Source organism: Mirounga leonina, unplaced genomic scaffold (genome assembly GCF_011800145.1).
Source record: "Mirounga leonina isolate KUSES-001 unplaced genomic scaffold, KU_Mleo_1.0 Mir_82, whole genome shotgun sequence".
NCBI classification, from domain to species: Eukaryota; Metazoa; Chordata; class Mammalia; order Carnivora; family Phocidae; genus Mirounga; species Mirounga leonina.
Genome location: NW_023270825.1, coordinates 39934694 through 39956768, shown reverse-complemented (window position 1 = coordinate 39956768; position 22075 = coordinate 39934694). Strand labels below are relative to the sequence as shown.

The following is a 22075-nucleotide window of genomic DNA, read 5'->3' as shown; positions in this document are numbered from 1 at the left end:
GAGACGCGCTCGAGGCCCGAGAACTCCATAAAGTCCTCTGGATTTCCTTTCCCTAGCACTCTCATTCTTTCGTATACTCATTCATTCATCAAACCCTGCGAATGGCTCTTATCAAGTTGCTCACGGCCTGGCGTTGGGGTGTTGTGTTCCCTCACCCCCCCCCAAATATTTTAGTGGGCCCAGGAATAGATACCTACGCTTTCTTTCCTCCAACTCGGTCCCCCACCCCATCTCCACCAGCAGGAGAGCATCAACAAGAGCAAATGCTACCCGTGACCGTTTTGCTCTCATTGAGTTGGTAGTTGCTTGAGCCTGGAGAAGGACCCAGTGAATTGAAGCGGAGTTTGTCTGCAAGATGAATCCCGTTGCCATGGCGACTCCTGTCGTCGGAATCTTAACTGCTCCCACTGCTGTTTCAATTCGATGTGGCTCTGCGGGCAGCTGGGAGGGCGTGGCCAGTAGGTGTGGTCAAATGCTCGTTCCGGGCCCAGCTGCTCTCTCTCCTTCACCCGTTTCACGGCCCAGGCCTCTCGCCACTCTCTTAGAAGTAGCTTGGACACAGTTCAAGACCCCTTTTCCTCTCGTGTGCCCGTACCTGAACTCTCCCCCTCTCCGGAAGTCATAGTTTGGAGCCTTTTTCCTGAGGCAAGCTCTGAAAACTACAATGGAATGATCTTTGCCTTTCAGGCTAGATGCATACTGTTCCTAATAACATACCTGACAGTGTTAGAGGCAGCTTTCTCAAGGAGGGCGTGTCCTCTCTTTTGCATGAAGAGAGCTCTCTGGCCACCAGTAAAGGGCCTCAATTTGCTCTAGGTGCAGCTCTCTGAAAGTTTATAGGGACAATTAATGACTGAAATTGAATTATGGAAGTCAGTATCATCCCTTGTGGTTCTCATAAAATCTAAAAGCCCGCCACCTGCCTGAGGGATGCAGGTCCTTGAGAATGAAGCAGATTGGGCAGGGATCTAGGAGGCCTGGGTCCTGCTGGGACTCTGTCATTGCTGGTTACCCCACCCTGGGGTTAACCTTTTACCTCAGGGGACCTTGGTCAGTAGTAATGTGGGGGAGGGATAGAGAGCGTTTCCCAAAGTTGATTCGCGGTATAGAATCTTGTGACTCTACAAGGACTTGGTCATTGTCTTTTCTCAAAATAATCTGAAGATGAGTTAAATTCAGCTTCTGACACTGTGGCTTTGGGTTAATATCTCTTTGGGTTAATATTACTTGTATGCTTTGACTGGCAAAATAGCCTGGCTCCTCGTGGCAGTCCTTCAAAGTGGGCAAGGCAGCCATAATCCTCTTTATAATAATACTTCTTTTTTCTTTAAACATTTTTAAAAAAGATTTTATTTATTTATTTGACACAGAGAGACACAGCGAGAAAGGGAACACAAGCAGGGGGAGTGGGAGAGGGAGAAGCAGGTTTCCCGCCCAGCAGGGAGCCCGATTCGGGGCTCGGTCCCAGGACTCTGGGATCAAGACCTGAGCCCAAGGCAGTCCTGGGATCAAGACCTGAGCCCAAGGCAGACGCTTAACGACTGAGCCACCCAGGCGCCCCTATAAAAATATTTCTAATATCACTAGTATTATCCCTCTATCTGGACTTCTCTTTATCCTTGTGTCTTAGAATTGTTTAGGTTTTGCTTTTTTATAGATTCTTGATGAATGCAGTTATTTGTAATTTAATTGCATTAAGTATAATTGAATTACACAAATATTTTGTTTACCTTCTACTTTTATTACATACCAAGGTGGATTATCACAGATATTGCAGTTAAGGGGGAAAAGGCTATATCTGTGAGTGTCTATGCATGTGCATTCGTGCTCAGGTAAATGCTTGGGGATGCTGAGTGCCAGGTGGTTGACAATCATCATCTTGTTTTAAGTAGGTGTTTACATCCTCATGAGGAAACAGAATCAGAAATTGTCACTCACTCTTTGTTTTTGTCCTAGAACTTATCATTGACTGAAAATCTCCTTCAATTAATCAATTTTTCTTGTGTCTCTATAATTCTGACAGTTCTAATGTGTGGCTTTTTTTTTTCCACTCCCCTAAGGTCTTTGAGGGCAGGGTCTTTGTCTTGTCCTTCCCTGTCTCTCTAGCAATTAGTGTTTGATCACTGGCAGGTATTTAATAAATATTTGTTGAGTCAATAGTAGAACCATGATTGGAGATTCAAGATTGCATTCTTTCCATTGATAGTTCTGGCATCAGTTGTAATATTCCTGTAGCTTTCTGTGAAGTAGTTTCATCACAGCATAAATGAAAACTCCCATGTAGCACATAACTTGAAGTATAAAAGGCCTCCCGTGTGTTTGAAATAGATGTATTTTGTAATCATTTGTTGTTTGTTTTTTTTTTTAAGATTTTATTTGTTTTTTGACAGAGAGAGAGACAGCGAGAGAGGGAACACAAGCAGGGGGAGTGGGAGAGGGAGAAACAGGCTTCCCGCTGAGCAAGGAGCCTGATGTGGGGCTCGATCCCAGGACCCTGGGATCATGACCTGAGCTGAAGGCAGACGCCCAACGACTGAGCCACCCAGGTGCCCTTGTAATCATTTGTTTTTGGAATACATTCACTCACTTAGACTTTTTTTTTTTCTTAAAATTCTTGTTACAGTTCTTAATACAATTCTTATTACCCCAAAGCAGATACTTCTGTATTTCTAGATTTCTCTTGTACTATCCTTGACCCAGATAACTTTCCCAGGAGGTGTATGACAGAAGAGACACACACACAGGCACACACAGACACACCAAGGGAAAGATAACTAGAGGCTTTTGCCAGGCCACCTCTGGTACCTGAGGCACCAGTTGGGTAGAGGAGGTGGGCAATGGCTCTCTCATCTGGGGTGGAGTTTACCCAAAAACAGGATCAGTTGTCCCATGTGGCTAATGTGAGAGAAGAAATGGGGGTAGGAAACATTTGTCCAATATTTGTAACATTCCGTTATCAGTAGTCAGATTCTGTGGGTTTTTAGAAGTATAAATTAGTAAGGAGGTGCGATACTAGCGAGAGTGCAGTGGGTCATGTCCTTGGGTGGTGCTTACAGGAGCTTAGTGAGTAGGTGCCAAGGAATTTGAATCCTGGCTTTCTTGCTCTGTGGATAGGCTCTGGGTGTTAAGAATGCCTGTGTGTCTGTGTGTGGTTTTATTTGAGCTACTTTGTTTAAAAGGCTGCTTTTAGTGTTGGTACTGTGGTCATCAGAACAAATAAGGTGTTTACAAACAAAACGATGTTAAGATTGAAAGTGTTTCATTGTGTAAATATTTTGGGGATGTTATAAAGAGTGGCTTTGGCTTGAGAATCTTGAGGTCTTCTGTGAAATCACTTAAAAAGTTACAGCTGTTGGATCAGGGGAAACAAGCTTTCCAACAAAGCTTGGTACCACTGAGAGCCTTAGGTGTTTGGTTCAGGAAAATAATCACAGAGCTTGTAACTTCTGTGGGGCCCTCCCTGGCTTCATCTCATGCTCCTGGTATTTCCAAGTTTTAAGGCTCTCCTTCTATTGCAGGAAACAAAGCAACTTTGCCAATTTAGGTTAGCAAACTCGTTTAAATTCTAGAGAGGGCACAGTCAAAACGGAAATTTTTCTATTCTGTGAATTTTTTTCTTCTCCGAATAAGGGATGTGGACTACTGTCACTTATTTTGGCATTACGATTTCTAACTTGGTAATGGAGGAAATCTTCCAAGTGAGTTATGCATCCTAAACACTCACAGAATCTGTTCTTGGTGATTTTCCCGAGAGCTGTTTAGAGGTAACTGATTGCATAGGTACTGTTTAAGAAATCGATAAGGAGGGCAGTTTCTCTATGTGGCTTGGGGGTATCATCTGGTCGGTGGAGCAGGCTGGGGTGGAGGATACCTCCTTTGAGGTTATATTCGCTTAGCAAGTATACTGTCTTTTTCTGTAGATTGTGTTTAGAGTGGCTGAGGGCAGCTGATAGAGATCTGAAGTGCCTCCCTGCCCCTCTGGTTCCTCCAAGCCACCACTTAGTACCCCACTGAAAGGGACAGATGCAGATGAGATGCAAGTTGATTTTGGTGACCTATATTCCACTCTAGCAGGCTGTTTTTGCAGGAAAAAGAAAAAGTTTGCCTTTTCATTTTCTGGCATCCTTTCCACTGTTCCAGGAGGAGGGAACTGAGTATTTCAAAGTGAGTTTGCATTCATAGCACCCAGGTCTAAAAATTAGTTAAACACTAATTAATCCATGAGCACTGCAGCAAGTATATGGAGGCCTCTCCCTGCGTCCCCCCTCCCCTGCAGTTAATCTGAGGTTACCCAATACATACTCAGCTTTGGTGACCTTTATTTTCCTTGTTGATGTTTAAGCACTCCTGGTTTTTATAACCATCTGTGACTTTCTGCAGTAATGGCTTCCCTCATTTGGAATGGGTGCTCCTCTGAGGTTCTAAATTCTCCTTGTGCTCTCAGATCCATCTTGAGGAGATTCCACAGATTCCAGGAACCCTTCCCTGCTTCAGCTTTTACTGACCCCCTCTGCTCCTTCCTCCTTAGAGCCCTTAGCCTGACCACAGAACTTAACCAGCATGATGCTAATAGTCAAGGTACGATGCAATAGTCAAGGACCCTTGTGCCGGGTCCTGCCTAATATTTTACATGGGCTTAACCATTGATTCCTCTAACAGCTCTATGAGTTGAGTACTATCATCACTATTTTACAAATGAAGAAACTGAGGCATGAAGAAGTTAAGGAACTTGCCTAGCTCTGGTCATGCAACTGGTCAGTGGCAGACTAGGTTAGGGAGCCAGGCAGCCTAGTTCTTTACACCCACATGATTGCTTTGTCTCTGGTTTTCCTATGTGGTACATTCTTTTCTCTCCATCGAGTTAGGGGGGGATCACAACATCCTTTGTATCTCAATTCTGAAACAGTGCTGGGGCAGTAAGTGCTGGGCCAATTGAGAGTAAAAATGCTTCTTCAGTTAATGGTTCCTTAAAGTCTGACTTTCTGGAGCAGCAGATGTTGCATGAGATTAAAAATGTTGCATTTGTGTATTTGGATGATACTACTTTTGAACTCCCTCCTTTTGGCTATGTGGGTGATAGGCAAATTATTTGGAAAAAAAAAAAAAAAGAAAGAAATGCTCTTATATGCCATCTCTAAATCCATTTGGAGCCTGTCCAGCATTAGACTGTATTTGTTAACTGAGATAACTTTTCAATAGGTTGAATCTCTTATCTGAAAAAAAAAACCCTGCTCACCCAGAACAGAGCCACAGAAGCCTGTGACTCCCATAACTTCTGAGCTTCCCTCCTCCTTGTTGTCTTTTAACATAAATTGTGAAAGCTCTTTTGAAAGGGAAATAATGAGAATTTGAGTAGTAGTCAAACATGTAATCTAATATTGGGTTATCCTTAGATATTAAAATAAGCTTTTTTATTGCCCACCTCAGAAGGGAGACTTTTATTTATTTTTACAGTGGAGCAAATTTGGTATCAAATATACGATTGCAGTTCTTCTAAACCATAGCCACTATTGTGATTAAATGTGGAAACCAAGGGAAGCAGGTTCAGTTTCCAGTGTAGTTGGTACGATTTCCTGACTTACAATAGATCTTTTCCTTTTGGCTTAAAGTGGGTATTGTGCCACTTTGACAATATTTAATGAAGACAATTGAGTAAAACTCAAACTGTGTCATTTAGGGAAATAATAGGAAAGTTATGCCCTAACAATATATTGCCAGGAAGAGAAAATGAAAACAAAGGGCTTATTAGCAATTTGGCTACTCAAACATAATATTCATTCAACAGACATTGATTTCAGAAACTTTTTTTTTATTCATCTTGTTACACTTCCTGAGTATGTCAGTCACCTTTAGTAATAACCTGAGTTCATTCTGTTCTATAAATTGCACCAGGATTAGAATTGAAGGTACCTTGTATTCTGACAGGTACATAATTAGGGTCAACTGTTAAACTAGTCTTTGTCCTTTTCATTTCTGGGGGAAAAAAAAAACAGTCTTCTGTGTAGTTGGCAAACATTGCCCATCTGATGGGCTTTCTGAATTCAGGCTTCCAAGAGTAGATAGCCCAGATCCCAGCTTTGGGCATTGTCTGGGCAATAGAGATGCCCATCTTTTGTTTTTTGAAATGGATTCTTATATTCTGCTTTTTGGCTAAGCTCAGTTTGGTAGTGATGTGCAAACCAGATCAAGGCCATGGGTTAGTTTTGCCTTGTTTCGGAGCCACAAACTACTGTAACTTTAATCAACCTTTTTTTTTTTTTTAACTTTTTAAAATTTAATTTAGTTTTTTTTTTTTTTTAAAGATTTTATTTATTTATTCATGAGAGACAGAGAGAGAGACAGAGGCAGAGGGAGAAGCAGGCTCCCCGCGGAGCAGGGAGCCCGATGCAGGACTCGATCCCAGGACCCTGGGATCATGACCTGAGCCGAACGCAGACGCTCAACCGACTGAGCCACCCAGGCGTCCCTTTTTTTTTTTTTTTTTTTTTTTTTAAAGTAGGCTCTGTACCTAAGGTGGGGCTTGAACTTGGAACCCTGAGATTAAGAGTCCCATACTCAGGGGCACCTGGGTGGCTCAGTCAGTTAAGTGTTGCACTCTTGATTTTGGCTCAGGTCATGATCCCAGGGTCCTGAGATCACCCTGTGTCAAGCTCTGTGTCAGAGTCTCTCTTTTGTCTCTCTGCCCCCCACTGCTCGCACTCGCTCTCCTTCTTTCTCTGTCTCAAATAAATAAATCTTTAAAAAGAGAAAAAGTTGCATGCTCTACTGACTGAGCCATCCAGGTGCCCCCCTCCCTTTTTAAAAAATTCATCATGCTTTTGGCAACAGAGGAGACTAGACAGTACATTGTGGATATGTTAACGCATCGCTGTCACCAGAATGGCAAAAGATGGTGCCATATTACAAAATGAACTGATGGGGATCTTAGTTTTTTCAGACCCCGTTAAGTTAGAGGCAAGGCTTTGCCAGCACTTTGCCAAGGAACTATATGCTTCTGCAGGTGTCCTATGAAGAGTGAGTTAGAACTAAGAGCAGCTTCCTAAAACTTTGCCAAAGCCCCATAGCCTTGGTTGTTTCTGTTTCTTGGGGATGTGACAAATCATTAGTGGATGTTTTGGTGCCGTTTCTTGGCTTTGCTATTCTTCCATAAAACCTCCGCAGATTTGCATCCTAGAAGAAGAGGGAAGGATGGTGGTCAAAGTCATTCACCAGGTCAGTTAGATTGTTCTTGTGTCTAAATTTGTATTTGTTTCACGGAGATTTGGTAAAACTGAGCAGTGAAATGTTAAGACATGAATTAAATTAGAACCTGTAGTTCTTTTTTTTTGCCTTTTTAAAAAAATTTAAAGTTAGTTAACATATAGTGTAGTATTGGTTTTAGGGGTAGAATTTAGTGATTCATCATTACTTATAACACCCAGTGTTCATCCCAACAATTGCTCTCTTTAATGCCCATCATCCATTTAGCCCACCCCGCCCCACCCACCTCCCCTCGGGCAACCCTCAGTTTATTATCTGTATAAAGAATCACTTATGGTCTGCCTTTCTGTCTTTGTTTTATTTTTCCTTTCCTTCCCCTATGTTCATCTGTTTTGTTTCTTAAATTCTACATATGAGTGAAAATATATGACATTTGTCTTTCTCTGACTGACTTATATCACTCAGTATAATACCCTCTGGTTCCATCCATGTTGTTGCACATGGCAAGATTTCATTCTTTTTGATGGCCGAGTAATATTTCATTGTATGTATGTATATATATAATCACAACTTCTTTTCTGCAATAAGAGGATTAGACTAAGGGCCCTTCTAAATCCTGAGAATTTATTACCAAAAATACTCTAAAAAGTTAAAGAAATGAAGCAGACAAAACATTTGAAGGTCCTTGCTACACTCCCTACTCTTCAAAGTTGGTGAAATTGTGGATACAGAAAATGTCATATGGTTTCATCCAAGGTAAGTGACTTTGGATTTATTTTTTTAAATGCACCCCATTATTAGTGGTTATTTGATTTAGGATGATGGTGGCAAAAGAAACAACAATAACATTTCTGTTTATTTCCCATTCTGTTTGTGTGTGGCAGTCTTGTTTGCATGAGAGGTGCACCCCTCCCCCGGCAATTACTCAGTTCTCAGGGGTAATTTGAGCAGAAAGTCAGAGACAGCGTGGAATGAATTGGGCTGGAATTGAAGGTGATGGTTGAGACTGCATCATGTTCAGAACGTTAAATGAAAGGCCTGTTATTATACTTTTGCATTTTAAAAATCAAGGATGGAGATTGGATTGGACTGGAAAACCTCTATGATCCATTTAGGGCTTGACAATCCATGTGCAGGTGACACTACAGAAGTTCCAGGAACTGTGGCAAGAAACTGCCTTGCCTATGACATTTTCTGCTAAGGGATTGGTTTATATAAAAAATATATATATACTATTTTTAGTTTGACCCAGTTTCTTTTCAGGCTGTGACTGAAGCTATCTTTCTAACGTACTCCATCTTTTCCTACTATACTCCTTGAATTGTAACTTGAGCCTGGAGGAGCCGTGAACTGCCTCCTTGTCAGGTCTGCACTCATAGCCTCCCTCTGGGCAAAGGAGAAGATTGTCCCCAGTCTGCCAGGTTTCACGTGAGGGGGACCACAACCACTGACCTCACAAAGGAGCCTCTCTTCCCCCTTAACCTCCTAATGAAGAATAGGGAGCTATGTGGTAGCAGAGGGGGGGCTGCTTACATTTTAATCCTCCCAAGCTAGATTGTTTTTCTGCTGGAATAAGTTGGGGAAAGTAGGTGGACTGGAGGACGGAGGGGGTTATTGGGTCTCACTTATCTTATCATTTGTTTCCCTCTGGATTGCGTTTGTTTATACTGCCTCCTCAGGCCAGGAATTCCTCCAGCAGAAAGCATGCATACACACGGGGATATTCAGATCCGATCCGGCTTCCTTCTTCTTGTGTTCCATTTGCTGACTTGGCTTTCCTCTCTGCAGCCTGATCTGAAGGAGGGCTGGAGATACTTAACCTGTTTTTAATTCTTCCGTTATGTGGAAAAGAGATCTTAAAACAGTGACTTGGGGCCAACATGTTAATGTTTTTCTGATGGGAAAAGAGGATGGTGATGAGTAGGTTTAAATTCAACATTTATGTATAACTTATTTCTGTTGGTAGAGAGTTTAGTCATGAATGTTTGACACCTTAAAATGAAATCTTTTCACCTTTTGGTTGTTGTGATGTGATGTAATTGCACAGAGAAAAAAGAAACACCAGTTAATTTTAGGTTCAGATGTGGGTAATCTTAGCAACTCACCTCAAACTCTTCGGCCCCTGTTTCCTCGTCTGTGAGATGATGTGAAAATTACAACATTTTGTGGGCATGGTGTCATAAAATAACGGCCATACTTGTATGGCATTGTGTAGTATTGATGTAATGCCCACTGGGTGTCCCTAGGATGGAAATCAGGAAGAGGAGGATGCCATTTTTTTCACCCTTAGCGTTAACCTTGGCCCCTGCTCTTAGCACTATGTATCTGAGATGCCGAAGCGAAACCCTTAAAATCTGATCCCTAGTCTGTTCTTAATTGAACAGTGTCTGGTTATGTTCCCCAGTCCCGGCGCTCAGGAAATTTCACAGGATGTAAGGGATGAGGCTGGACAGTGTTTTGGGGTGATCGTCCAATTCTGTTTAAATTGATAAACTCTTTAAGCCAGAGTTTGACTACCAGTGGTACACGGGATGGTAGCCAGCTGTCATGTTTTGTTTGGCTAACACAGTGTTATTTATTTTTTTTAAAGATTTTATTTATTTATTTGAGAGAGAGAGAATGAGAGAGATTACATGAGAGGGGGGAGGGTCAGCGGGAGAAGCAGACTCCCTGCCGAGCAGGGAGCCCGATGCGGGACTCGATCCCGGGACTCCAGGATCACGACCTGAGCTGAAGGCAGTCACTTAACCGACTGAGCCACCCAGGTGCCCAAACACAGTGTTATTTTTAAAAAATGATTTTAGGGAGCATTTACACTCTGATTTGGCACGGGCCCCACCACACCCTAGTGCCTCATACACAGCCACTTTATGTGGTATTTCTTTATCTCCTTGGACCTTGAAGGCATTTGAGTTTGCGATCCCTATTTTAAAATAAATTAAAATTGTAATGGAAGTCTCTTCAAACCAGTGGGCTAGCAAATGACCCAATCCAGGGCTCTTCCACTTCAGTGTTATTGGCATTTGGGACAGGATAGTTCTTCGTTGTAGGGGGCTGTATTGTGTAGTGTAGGATGTTTAGCAGCATCCTTGGCCTCTACCCACTAGATACCAGTAGCAACCTTTCCCCCCGTTTTACAACCAAAACCGTCCCCAGACATTGCCAAATGTCCCCAGAGGGGCAAAATTGGCCTTGGTTGAGAGCCAGCTGACAGATTTTGGATAGCCTGAGAACTTTAAACATTAGATACGGCTTGGATATTTAGGGATAAATTGGAATTCATCTGGGAAACCGAGCAACCCTGCTGTTTTTATTTATTTGGGCAGTTGGTGAGAGCAAAGTAAAGGTCAGTGGATTAGACCCTGTGAGGTCATTTCTCCATTCTTCCATGACCACTGCCTGGGAGGCCAGCCACATTTTAAGGACATATTCTTGGTCACAACAGGGGACTCCGTGAGACACTGATGCTGGGTCAGGGCAAGCCCACCAGAGCTCGTGGGTAAACAACTTTGAAGCCCATGGCCTGTGTTGATTGGTCAGTAATGTTATCTGTGGATAAGGAAGATGAGGCTTTGGGGAAAGAAAAGGTTGGCTCTGTCATTATTGTCAAAGGCCAAAATGCTTAGAAAAGGGGAGGGGGGCTTCAGCCTTTAAAAATGACAGCTTATCTCACATTAGCAGTGTGGGAAGAGCTCTGAAAAAGATTAACAGAGTAATATTTCATTTTTTTTCCCTCTTCCTCAACCAAGAATGTCTTTAAAAATGGAATCTAAAACTTGGGCTTTGGCAACACTCAAAATTGGCTCTCAGAAAAACATTGGTAAGATTTTCAGTGTACATAAGGGGAATGTTATGAAGTTTTAATTAACTAACCCAAGCTCAGGTCTTGAGCACCTAATGCAAAGATAATGCTTCGGGAAGCACACAGTTTTCAGTTAAAACAGAAGCCAAAGTCCCTTGTCAGAGGGTTAGGTGGGACTTCTAAAGGGGTCCATGCCTCTTACTGAAGGCTGTTTGTTGGTTCTCTGCCCTGCATGGGAGTCAGAATATCCTCTGTGGTGGATATAAAAAGGAGACGTATCAGGATTCTGGTTTAGTAGATGTCTGGGTTTGGACCTAATCTTAAAGCTCCCCAGGTAATTCTGATAATTAGCCAGGACTGAAAACAAGTGGATGAGCAAAAGATCTGAAAAATTTGAGACATTACCTTCTTTTCAAGATGATTCCCTAGGAGATTCAACTTGCACATTCACCTATTGTTTAAAAGAACAGGAAACAAACTACCCCATTACAAATGGCAAACACCAGGAGTGCCTTTGAGATAAAGTGGGTGGAAGGGTGGTAGTAGTAAATGCTTTACTAGGTTCTATTCTAGAAAAATCCACAGCTATGTTTCACTCAGTGAGTTTCTCATTAGACTCTTCTGGCTTCATAAACAGAGGGTGGATTTGTTTGTTACAAGTTTCTTTCCTTAGTCTATGCCATGTGCCATGGTGGAGCCCAGACTACAAAGTCCCAGAGTTATAACTACCAAAGGTGGAAAATAGAATAAAATGGCTCCCTTTACTTGGATTCTACTTAGAATTTCAGATCCAGATTTCTGTCAAGCATAGCAGAGACAAGGGAATAGCTAAGTTTCAGGGGGGAAATATACAGAGCATTTTATGGACCATCTCATAAGCCATGGAAGCAACACCTTAAAATATTCATTCATTCATTTATTCATTTGGCTTGTAGATATGTTTTAATGTTGGGTGTGAACATTTAAGAATGCTGTTTTAAATTCCAGATTTTTGCCTTTGGAATACAGAACACTTGTCTTACTTAAATAAAGCCCAGATCATCCTCAGTCTTCAGCTTCTGATATAAGCAAGTTACATTGTGCAGTAGGGGAAGTCTCTCCAATGAAAGATTTTTTTGCGTTCACTGGCAAGTAGTTTCATGTTTTGTGTATTTGGATCATGTCCGTGTTTTCAAAGGAATGTTCATAGCATCAGTTATAAGAAGCAGTACTCTACAATCCCAAATCACAGTTTTTCCAGTATTTGTTATGCCCGTAGATCAAATCTTCTACCCTCAGTTCTTCCTCAGGTGTTGATTTTGTGTTTCAGGTGACCAAATGTTTTCTGGTACTAGAGAAACATTACATGGTATTAAAGAAAGAATGACAGTTAAAAAGACAGAATACAGGGTTTCTTTTTAGGGGTGATGAAAATGTTCTAAAAATCATGGTGATGGTTGCACAGTTTGTAAATACACTAGAAAACAACTACACTGTACATTTTAAATGGATGCATTTTATGGCATATGAATTTTATATCTCAGTAAAGCTGTTAATTTAAAAAAAAGGGCTAAAAAGAATCCTACTTAAGTGCAACCTTAGAATTTTAGACCTTAGGGATAATACCCATGACATACTTTCCCATTTCTTTTCTTCATGTACATCTCAATTTTTTCCCCTAAATAACATATATAAAATGGAGAAAGGATAGTTGTGATGATTCCTTAATATTTATGGACCACCTGAGACATTGGAAACCTTGTTATAAAGAAATGGACTCTGGCTCCTATTTTTTTCACACCTCCTAATCATGAGCCAGGGCATTAAAGGATAGAAAGCTTTGTACTGTTTTATACCTACTGTGATGAAAAGCTAAAGGTTTTGGTGATACATTTGGCTTAGTCACAATTTGCCCTAAACTTGTTCCATATGATTATTTTGCAGGATTTTTTGCTGTAGAAGCCTTCACACTGTAAAAAGCACTCAAGTATGTAATCTTGCCTGTAAAGCTAACTGTGTGTGTTGGATAAGGAATATTTCATTTATAAGGGATTATGTAGCTCAGGGTTTCTAAAATTTGGATTCATGATCCTTTGAGAAACACTGCATTAAAAGTTAAATTGCTGAAGGTTTAGGTACTCAGTGTCAATGGGATCATAAACTCATGTGCAGAAGGTGAGCTTTGGGGTACTGTGGTGTACTCTTCGGGTATCAGATGCTTATCCAGGCATATTAGTTTTATTGCTATGTAACAAATCACCACAAATTTAGTGGTTTAAAACCCCACCAGGTCAGAAGTCTGGGCATGCTGTGGCTAGGTTCTCTGCTTAGGGTCTCAGCAGGCTAAAATTCACATGTCAGCTAAGGCTGCAGTTCTCATTTGGGGCTCATGGGTTCTTCCATGCTCCATAGTTGTTGGCAGAATTTATTTCTTTGTGACCATAGGAACTGAAGATAACTAGCTGTCAGCAAGGGACTGTTTTTAGCTCCTAGAGGCCACCCACATTTCATATCACGTGGCCCACATTGGCAGTTCACACATGCATGTTTCCTTTCTTGCAGGCTAGCTGGAGCACATTTCTCTGACTTCCTTTTCTGCCATCAGCCAGAGAAAAGGTGAAGATTAAGGTCTTACCTGATTAGGCCAGGCCCACCCAAGATAATCTCCCTTTAACCATCCAATGTATCATAACCATGAGAGTGATGTCTCCTCATAATCATAGGTTCCACTCTTAAAGGGTAATGGGGAGTGCTACCTGTCATACCAGATAGCAGAAATTACGCCAGTTAACTGTTGATGATTATTAAGATGAACATCCAAAAATCCAGGAAATAAATAACACCTCACAAATATGCTTCTGGACCCCTTCTGTCTTCCTAAAATATCTCCCTCTCAGATTAATGGCTTTCCATTCCTACTTTTCTTGTTTCAAGTAGAGTGAAAATGAAGATATTTTTAAAATGTTTTATTATTGAAAGTTTTCTACACACATACACCCACGTAGAATGACTAATATAGCTAATATGAGAATTTTACATATATCCACAGCTTCATCAATGATCAATTCATGGTGAATCTTTCATTTTTGCCCCCAACTACTTTATATCAACTCCGGGATTTTTTTTTTTTTTAAGATTTATTTATTTATTTTGGGGGGGGAGAGAGAGAGATTGATTGAGAATCTCAAGGAGGCTCCAGGCCCAGTGTGGAGCTGTATGCAGTCAGTAGTTGATCTCCCGAACTTGAGATCATGACCCAAGCTGAAATCAAGAGTTGGATGCTCAACTGAATGAGCCACTCAGGTGCCCCAACTCTGAGATTATTTTAAAGCAAATTCCAGACATCTTATAATTTCACCTGTAAATATTTTAGCATTTATATCCAAAAATATCAGAACTCTTTAAAAATGTAACTAAAATACCATTATCATACATAAAATAATTTATATTATTTCTTTAAAATTACCAGACATCTCATCAGCTTTCAAATTTACACTTTTTAAAAAGTTTGTTAACTCAAGATTCCAATAAGGTTCACACATTGCAGGTTTTGTTTTTTGTTTTAATATTCCTTAAGCCTCTCTAAATCCTGTGCAACATTTTTCTTTCTAACATACTTGTGAAAAGAACTGGGTTATTTGTCCTATAGAATTTCCCATAGTCTAGATCTAATTGTACAACATCCCTCTCTCTCTTTCATCCATTTCCTATAAATTAGTTAAGATGAAAATAATTGATGCCATGGACCTGTCTGGTCACTAGCGGTAGAAAAGCTTATTTAGTGAAAGGAATGTATAGATAGATAATTTACTAGATTCATGTTTGGATAGATACTTAGAAAAATATTTGGGAGTAGAGCAAGTATGCTAGGTTTTTTGGACTCGTATTACTGAGAGCAGTTTAAGTGTTATATACTTAGAGTGCATGAATTAATGCAGGTTAAATTCTTATAGGAAATATACAACCTATAGATTCATTAAGTGATACTTAGATTTGCTTAGTTTTTTGGCCTAGTGTTTTTGTTAAATCGGGTTTTAGCTTCCATAAAAGGAAAAAAAATTCTTAAGGAGAAAGGTATTTCATTTTTGAATTTCAGAAAATAACCAGATTTTAAAAATTGTGAAGATCATAAAATAATTGCTTTTTTGTAGGAGGGCTTTGCTAATTATTTATCCGTAGGCTCTCCAAAGACCTATCCTTTGTCCTCAAAGAACATGATGTATATTTAAAATTCTTACCATTGAAATATTTTATTTTTTAAAAATGCAACAGTTAATATTGTTTTAGGAGAACAATTTTATATGACTGCCATTGAAAGAAAGAGGTTATCTAATTTGAATTTTGTTTTAAAGGAAAAAATAGCATTGGGTTGAGATAAGTAACAGCTTAATTAGACCATAATTACTTAGAATAGGGGATACAGACCTTTTTCTATAAAGGGACAGATAGTAAATATTTTCAGCTTTGTAGGCCATGCTGTTCTTGTCATTATTGTAGGAAAAATAGCCATAGACAGTATGTAAACAAATGGGTGTGGTAAGTTGGAGAGAAGTGACATCTTGACAATATTGAGTCTTATCCGTGCACATGGATTCTCTCTCCATTTATTTTGTTCTTTGATTTCTTCATTAGAGTTTTATATTTTCTTCATATAGGTCGTGTACATATTTTATTAGACTTCTACCTAAGTATTTCATTTTGGGGGGTGCCTAATGTCACTGGTATTGTTTTTAATGTCACTTTTCACTCTTTCATTGTTGGCATATTGAAAAGCAGTTGACTTTTATTATTAACCTTGTATCCTGCAACCTGGTTTTTGTTTTGTTTTGTTTTTGTTTGTTTTTTATAGATAGTCTTTATCAAATTGAGAAAGTTCTTTTTCATTCCTAGTTTACAGAGAGTTTTTTTTTGTTTTTTTGTTTTAATCATAATGGGTGTTGGATTTTGTCAAATACTTCTCCTGCATCTATTAATATGATCATGTGATTTGCATACCTGGGATAAATCCCATTTGACTGTAGTGTATAATTCATCTTATATGTTTTTGGGTTCAATTTGCTAATTTTTTTTTGTAATATATTTGTCTGGTTTTGCTATGAGCATAATTCTGGCTTAATAGAATGAGTTAGGAAATACTCTACTTAAATTCTCTGAAAGAGATTATAGAGAATTGGTATAATTTTTTTCCTTAAATGTTTGGTAGAATTCACCAGTGAACCCATCTGGGCCTGGTGCTTTCTGTTTTAGAAGGTTATTAATTACTGAGTTGTCTGTTTTTATTGGTGTTAAGGCCTGCATGCAGAAACTGATCTGTTCCTGGATAGTTGATGCTAAAGAATTATTTTTGGAGTTAAAAAATAAGATTCTCAAAATTATAAAATAAACACATCAACAATTTTATTTACTTATTAGTGAAGGAACCAGTAAGATGTTAGTACCAGTTTAAAAGATAATTTGAAGGGCGCCTGGGTGGCTCAGTCATTAAGTGTCTGCCTTCGGCTCAGGTCATGTTCCCAGGGTCCTGGGATCGAGCCCTGTATCAGGCTCCCTGCTCTGTGGGAAACCTGTTTCTCCCTCTCCCACTGCCCCTCCTCGTGTTCCCTCTCTGGCTGTCTCTCTCTGTGTCAAATAAATAAAATTTAAAAAAAATTTTGAAAAAAGATATATATCCTTCTGTCTGTACATCCATTGATCCATCTTCCTGTCCACAAGCAGAAATGCTGAAATAAATTCGTAGTAGATACAAAACTAGTTAATATCCTAAAGGACTATAAAAATTAATGTTTTTTCTTCCTACATGTATGTAAATCAGTTGTATTTCTACCAGGCAAAATCTGTTTGCTTTGTTATAGATAAGGGCCATTACACTGCTGCTGTGTGTTTTTTACAAATTAACTTTCCTACCCCTACAGAGCTATGAAATAGTCTGGCCCAGTGGGTTCTCAAACTTCTTTGTTTCAGGATGCTTTGATCCTATTAAGTATTGAAGATCCCAAAGAAATCTGTTTGTGTAATGTATTAATTAGATTAGAATCAGAATGGAGAAACTTTATTCTTTCATTTAAAAAAATAACGAAACCTATTTTATGTTATCATCTGAGTGATGACTTCATCATGGGTCTTGAAAGTTTTGGAAAATTCCACTGTGTACTTGTTGAGAGAATGAGAGAGAAATGGCAAATAACATCTTGATATTATTATGAAAATAGTTTTGAGCTCATAAACACCCTGACAAGACCCGAGGCTCTCTAGGCCTTCCCAAACCACATTTTGAGAACCACTGGCCTATTTAAAAGGGTGGGGGGGGGAGGTCAAAGATAATCCCTGGAGGACCTGCTAGACCACAAATAGCATTCTACTGAAAAGATACCCAGTAATCTATTTTGCCTGTTTCTAAATCTTGTTTTTTTTTTCTTAAAAGTAGTCCCTCCTTTGACAAAATGTCATCCTGCCCAGCATGAGGCATTATCAAGGTTGTTTTCAAGCTATTAAGTCAGAAACTTATTTTTTTATTATAAAATTAATACAGGTTACTATATGAAAAAATGAAAAAAAATAGGAAGTATAAAGGAATAAGAGAAATCTTACCAAGAAGGCAAATAATGTTAACATTATGGGAATACATCTTTATGAAGTTTGAAAAAAAATTTTGATTATATATTATCTGTCCTTTTTTGCATCCTTCCCCCAACCAAATGTTGTCATAAGCATATTTCATGTTACTAAAACTTTTTTAAAAATTGAAGTATAGTTGACACTAAAACTTTTTATTGTGGTAAAAAATACACATCATAGAATTTACCATCTTAACCCTTATTAAGTATATAGTTCCAGAGTGTTAAGTATATTTACATTGTTGTGAAACAGATATCTAGAACCTTTAATCTTGCTGAACTGAAACACTACCACTTAAACAACTCCCCTTTGCCTCCCCCTACATCTCCCTTTACCCCAGCCCCTGGTAACCACCATTCTACTCTCTTTATCTATTAAAGTGACTACTTTAGATATCTTATGTAAGTGGACTCATACAGTATTCTTTTGTGGCTGGCTTATTTACTTAGCATAATAAGATCCTTAAGATTCATCCATTTTGTAGCATGTGCAGGATTTTCTTCTTTTTTTAAAACTGCATAGTATTTCATTGTATGTATGTACCACATTTTGTTTATGCATTCAACCATTGATGGACACTGGGGTTGCTTCCACCTCTTGGCTATTGTGAATAGTGCTGCAATGAGCATGAGTATGCAAACATCTCTTTTGAGACGAAGCTTTCAATTTTGGGGGATATACCCTGAGCCTAGAATATGGTAGTTCTTTTTTTAATATTTTGAAAAGCTGCCATACTATTTGTTATAGCCCTCGTACCATTTTACATTCCCACCAACAAAAGTGCGCATCCTCATCAACATTTTGGGGATTTTGTGGTTATTTTTTGATGGTAGCCATCTTAATGAGTATGAGATTATTAAAACCCTTAATAAACTTCTTAGATGGCAGCCTTTATTTCCTTTATATGCTGTATAGGATAATCATTTTCCCAATGTCTTTCCATTAAAAACCATTTGAACATCTTTTTCATGTTACAGATTTTTTTTGTTTTTAGGATACATTCTTAGATATGAAATAAATGGGTCAAAGGGTATATAATTTTTAAGTTTTTTTTTTTTTTATAAATACTGCCTCAAGAAAAGTTTTGCCAGTTGACTGAATCAGAGTGTTAGAGCATCTTTCATTTCACACCTGTTTATGCTGAGTATTATTATCTTACAATTATCTGTGACTGAACAACTGGTAAGTGCTGTCCCATCGTATTTTAATTTGCATTTTAGGAATTTGTTCAATATAACTTTTTTTCTCCAGACCATTTGTATTTTGTCTTTCTCAAATGACCTGCTTGCGCATTTACCTGTTTAAATCTCAGTGTTTTATTTTCTTATTTTTATTTTTTTTTTAAGATTTTATTTATTTATTTGAGAGAGAGAATGAGAGAGAGAGAGCATGAGAGTGGGGAGGGTCAGGGGGAGAAGCAGACTCCCTGCTGAGCAGGGAGCCCGATGTGGGACTCGATCCCAGGACTCCAGGATCATGACCTGAGCCCAAGGCAGTCGCTTAACCAACTGAGCCACCCAGGCACCCTAAATCTCGGTGTTTTAAATAGATCATACAAAATTAATTAGCTATGCAAAGATGAAGCTACCAGAACTTTTCATAAATGCAGTAAACAATCATGGACCCCATTAGAAGGAAACTTATGAGCCCTTCAGGCACATTTAAAATGACCTAAAATATTTCTCTGTGATAAGGGTCTCTGGCTGCAGATTTGAGTAATTAGTTATCTTAACAAGCCCTTTTCTCATTACGTGAAGGGAAACCTTCGGTCAGCTCCTGTCATTTTATGGCCAATTTGCGTTTCCTGGAGTTTGCCTCAGTTGTTTCCTACTATCTGTGCTTTTTCTGCTGACAGTGAGACTCTGCTACATAGAAGGCACTTGTAAAGGCAGAGAGGACAGGGAGATGATATGTAGTTTTTCCACTGGATTGAACATGTTTGGAAGAATAGGAGGTAGAACAATGAAATAATCCAAATATTATGAGGAGGGAGGCAGAAGTTTGTATTAGAGTGGTTTATGTGATAAAAGAAATGTTATACCCAGTCCTTTTTGTTTATAAATGGTATTGTAGAACAGATATTTGAATGCTTAGCTAAAATATTTAAAGCATTTTGCCTGTACTGCACTCAATATTACAAAACTGCAGTATTTATCACAATACGACTATCTTCACGTCAGTGTGTCATAAGTCCATATTATAGGGGAAATGGATTTTCTCCTGCCTTAAGTGCTCTAGGTTTGTTCTAATTTAAACAGAAAATAATCCTCTTCCAAGCAGAGAGAGAGAGGTTCATGCTTTAAAACTAATTTTAAATAATTATGGTAACCCAGTAATAGAATATAATGCTGTGTCTACCAGCATACTTTAGAGAAGACAACTTAGTGTTATCATGGCTCTGTTCACGTTATTATTATTTTTTTCTGGGACTCTGTTTTGAGGCACTGTAGCTGTCTGTCTTCCTTCAAGAAGTAGCAAACAAAATGCAGAACATATCCCATGGAGCTTTCTGGTAAGGCGAGTGTTGGCCGGCAGTCCCTGCCATGGTCTGACCCAGTGGTGTAAAGGCCTTCGAGAGGATTCTCTGGAGTAAGGGACCATGATCCTGAGGAGAAGGCTCCCTTTGCATTCTCTCTGAAACATCAATTCCTGTCTTTCTCGCCTGGAAGAGTGGCTATTTCTCTCCAGCTGATGGGTTCGTTCCCAGGCACCACTCAAATCACAAATGGTCTGATGCATTGTAAAATTGACTGATGGACTAGAATTCCCAAGAGTACCAAATGCCTTTGTAAGTAGAGAATCAGACAATATTCACACATTCTGTGGACAAATGACATCTCCAGTGCAAAATGGACCATGACATATTTTATCTTAATTTTCTTTTTTTTTTTAAGATTTTATTCATTTGAAACATAGAGAGCGAGCACAAGCAGGGGGAGCTGCAGCAGAGGGAGAGAGAGAAGCAGGCTTCCCGCTGATCAGGGAGCCCGACGTGGGGCTTGATCCCAGGACCCTGGGATCATGACCTGAGCCGAAGGCAGACGCTTAACCGACTGAGCCACCCAGGCACCCTTATGTTAATTTTCTATAATGCTTTCTTGATTTGCAATGGCAAAATCTTGTAGGAAACAAAATAGAGATTATAAAGTCTTATTCTGTGGCTGATAAAGTTCTGGATTAAAAGTATTCAAACATACTTTTCTTATTAATGGTAAGGAGTTCCATATTATTTTATGCATTTACCAAAAAAATTGATTTGAGAAATGTAAAATGCCTGCTCTGTCATTTTTTGATTTAGCCAATCCCTGATAACTCTTATTATAAAAGTTTTAGGTAGAATATATGACTGATGGAGTCACATTTTGTAACTTTATGTAGATTTCATTATTTAAAGGGGCTGGTCCTAAGTATGTCAAGCTTTGACAAACAGTTTGTAAAATATAACATCATTAATTTTCTACCGAGATTGGTAACTATTATTTGGTTTGTATTTACCGAGATTCTTAAATGTATAATTTATCTTCTATTGAGGAAACATTTTTATTTTATTTTATTACTATTATTGTTTTAAAAAGATTTTATTCTTTTAAGTAATCTCTACACCCAATACGGGGCTTGAACTCACAACCCCGAGATCAAGAGTTGCATGCTGTATTGACTGACCCAGCCAGGTGCCCCTTGAAGAAACCTTTCTAATTACCTTGGTTTAAAAGGGACAAAGTATGGGTGCATATTATGGCAACAATGCTACAGTTTTCTTAGTACAATCCTCTAGTTGAGAGGCATGAACTTTTTTGAAGTGAGAACTTTTTTTTTATAGTATCAAATAGAAAGCCCTTATATTAGGAGAACTAATACAAGTAATTAAGTCAAGATTTCAAGCCACACATTATGACAGCTCATGTTGTAGAAAACTCTCCAGTAGAGGAATGCAAACTCTTGAGCATGCTCTCTTCTTGTGTGACTTTGGCCAACAACCTGTTGGGCTTCAATTTCCTCAGATGTAAATGGCAAGGTTTGAATTAGCTCACCAGTTCTGTGACAGTTTTGTTGTCTCTAGTGGTTTTTTAAAGGGGGGTAGCATTCACTGTCTTGAGTTGATCCTGAGCATTCTGCATCAGAAGCCAGGATTGACCCCTTTTTAGAGCTAGCAAATTGAAATCTGGAATAAGTGATTTGCCTAGTAATAAATTTAGTGTGATGATAGAATCAGAGAGCTCAGGTCTCCACTAACCTCTTAGATGCCTATTTGACACATTCTGGTTGTCAGACACATTCTGGTTGTCCCATACACCTGTCCTTCCCGCCACTTCCTATCCCCTACACAGCCATGGCAGACGTGTTTATCTCCTGCTTATCTAATGTGACATTTCTTTCCTACTCAGCCTGGACATGGCCTCAGAGCCCTTCTTGAAGCACTAGTCTAATAGCCACAGCTAATAGACAGGAAATCTTAACTAGTTTGACATGATAGGTAGT

The 22075-nt window shown here is 39.2% G+C and overlaps 1 protein-coding gene across 2 annotated transcripts in view; it reads left to right on the top strand.

Moving 5' to 3' along the window:
• Positions 1-22075, top strand: part of DAAM1 (dishevelled associated activator of morphogenesis 1) — a 164581-nt gene that overhangs the window by 1099 nt on the left and 141407 nt on the right. The gene's annotated exons all lie outside the window — the stretch shown is intronic.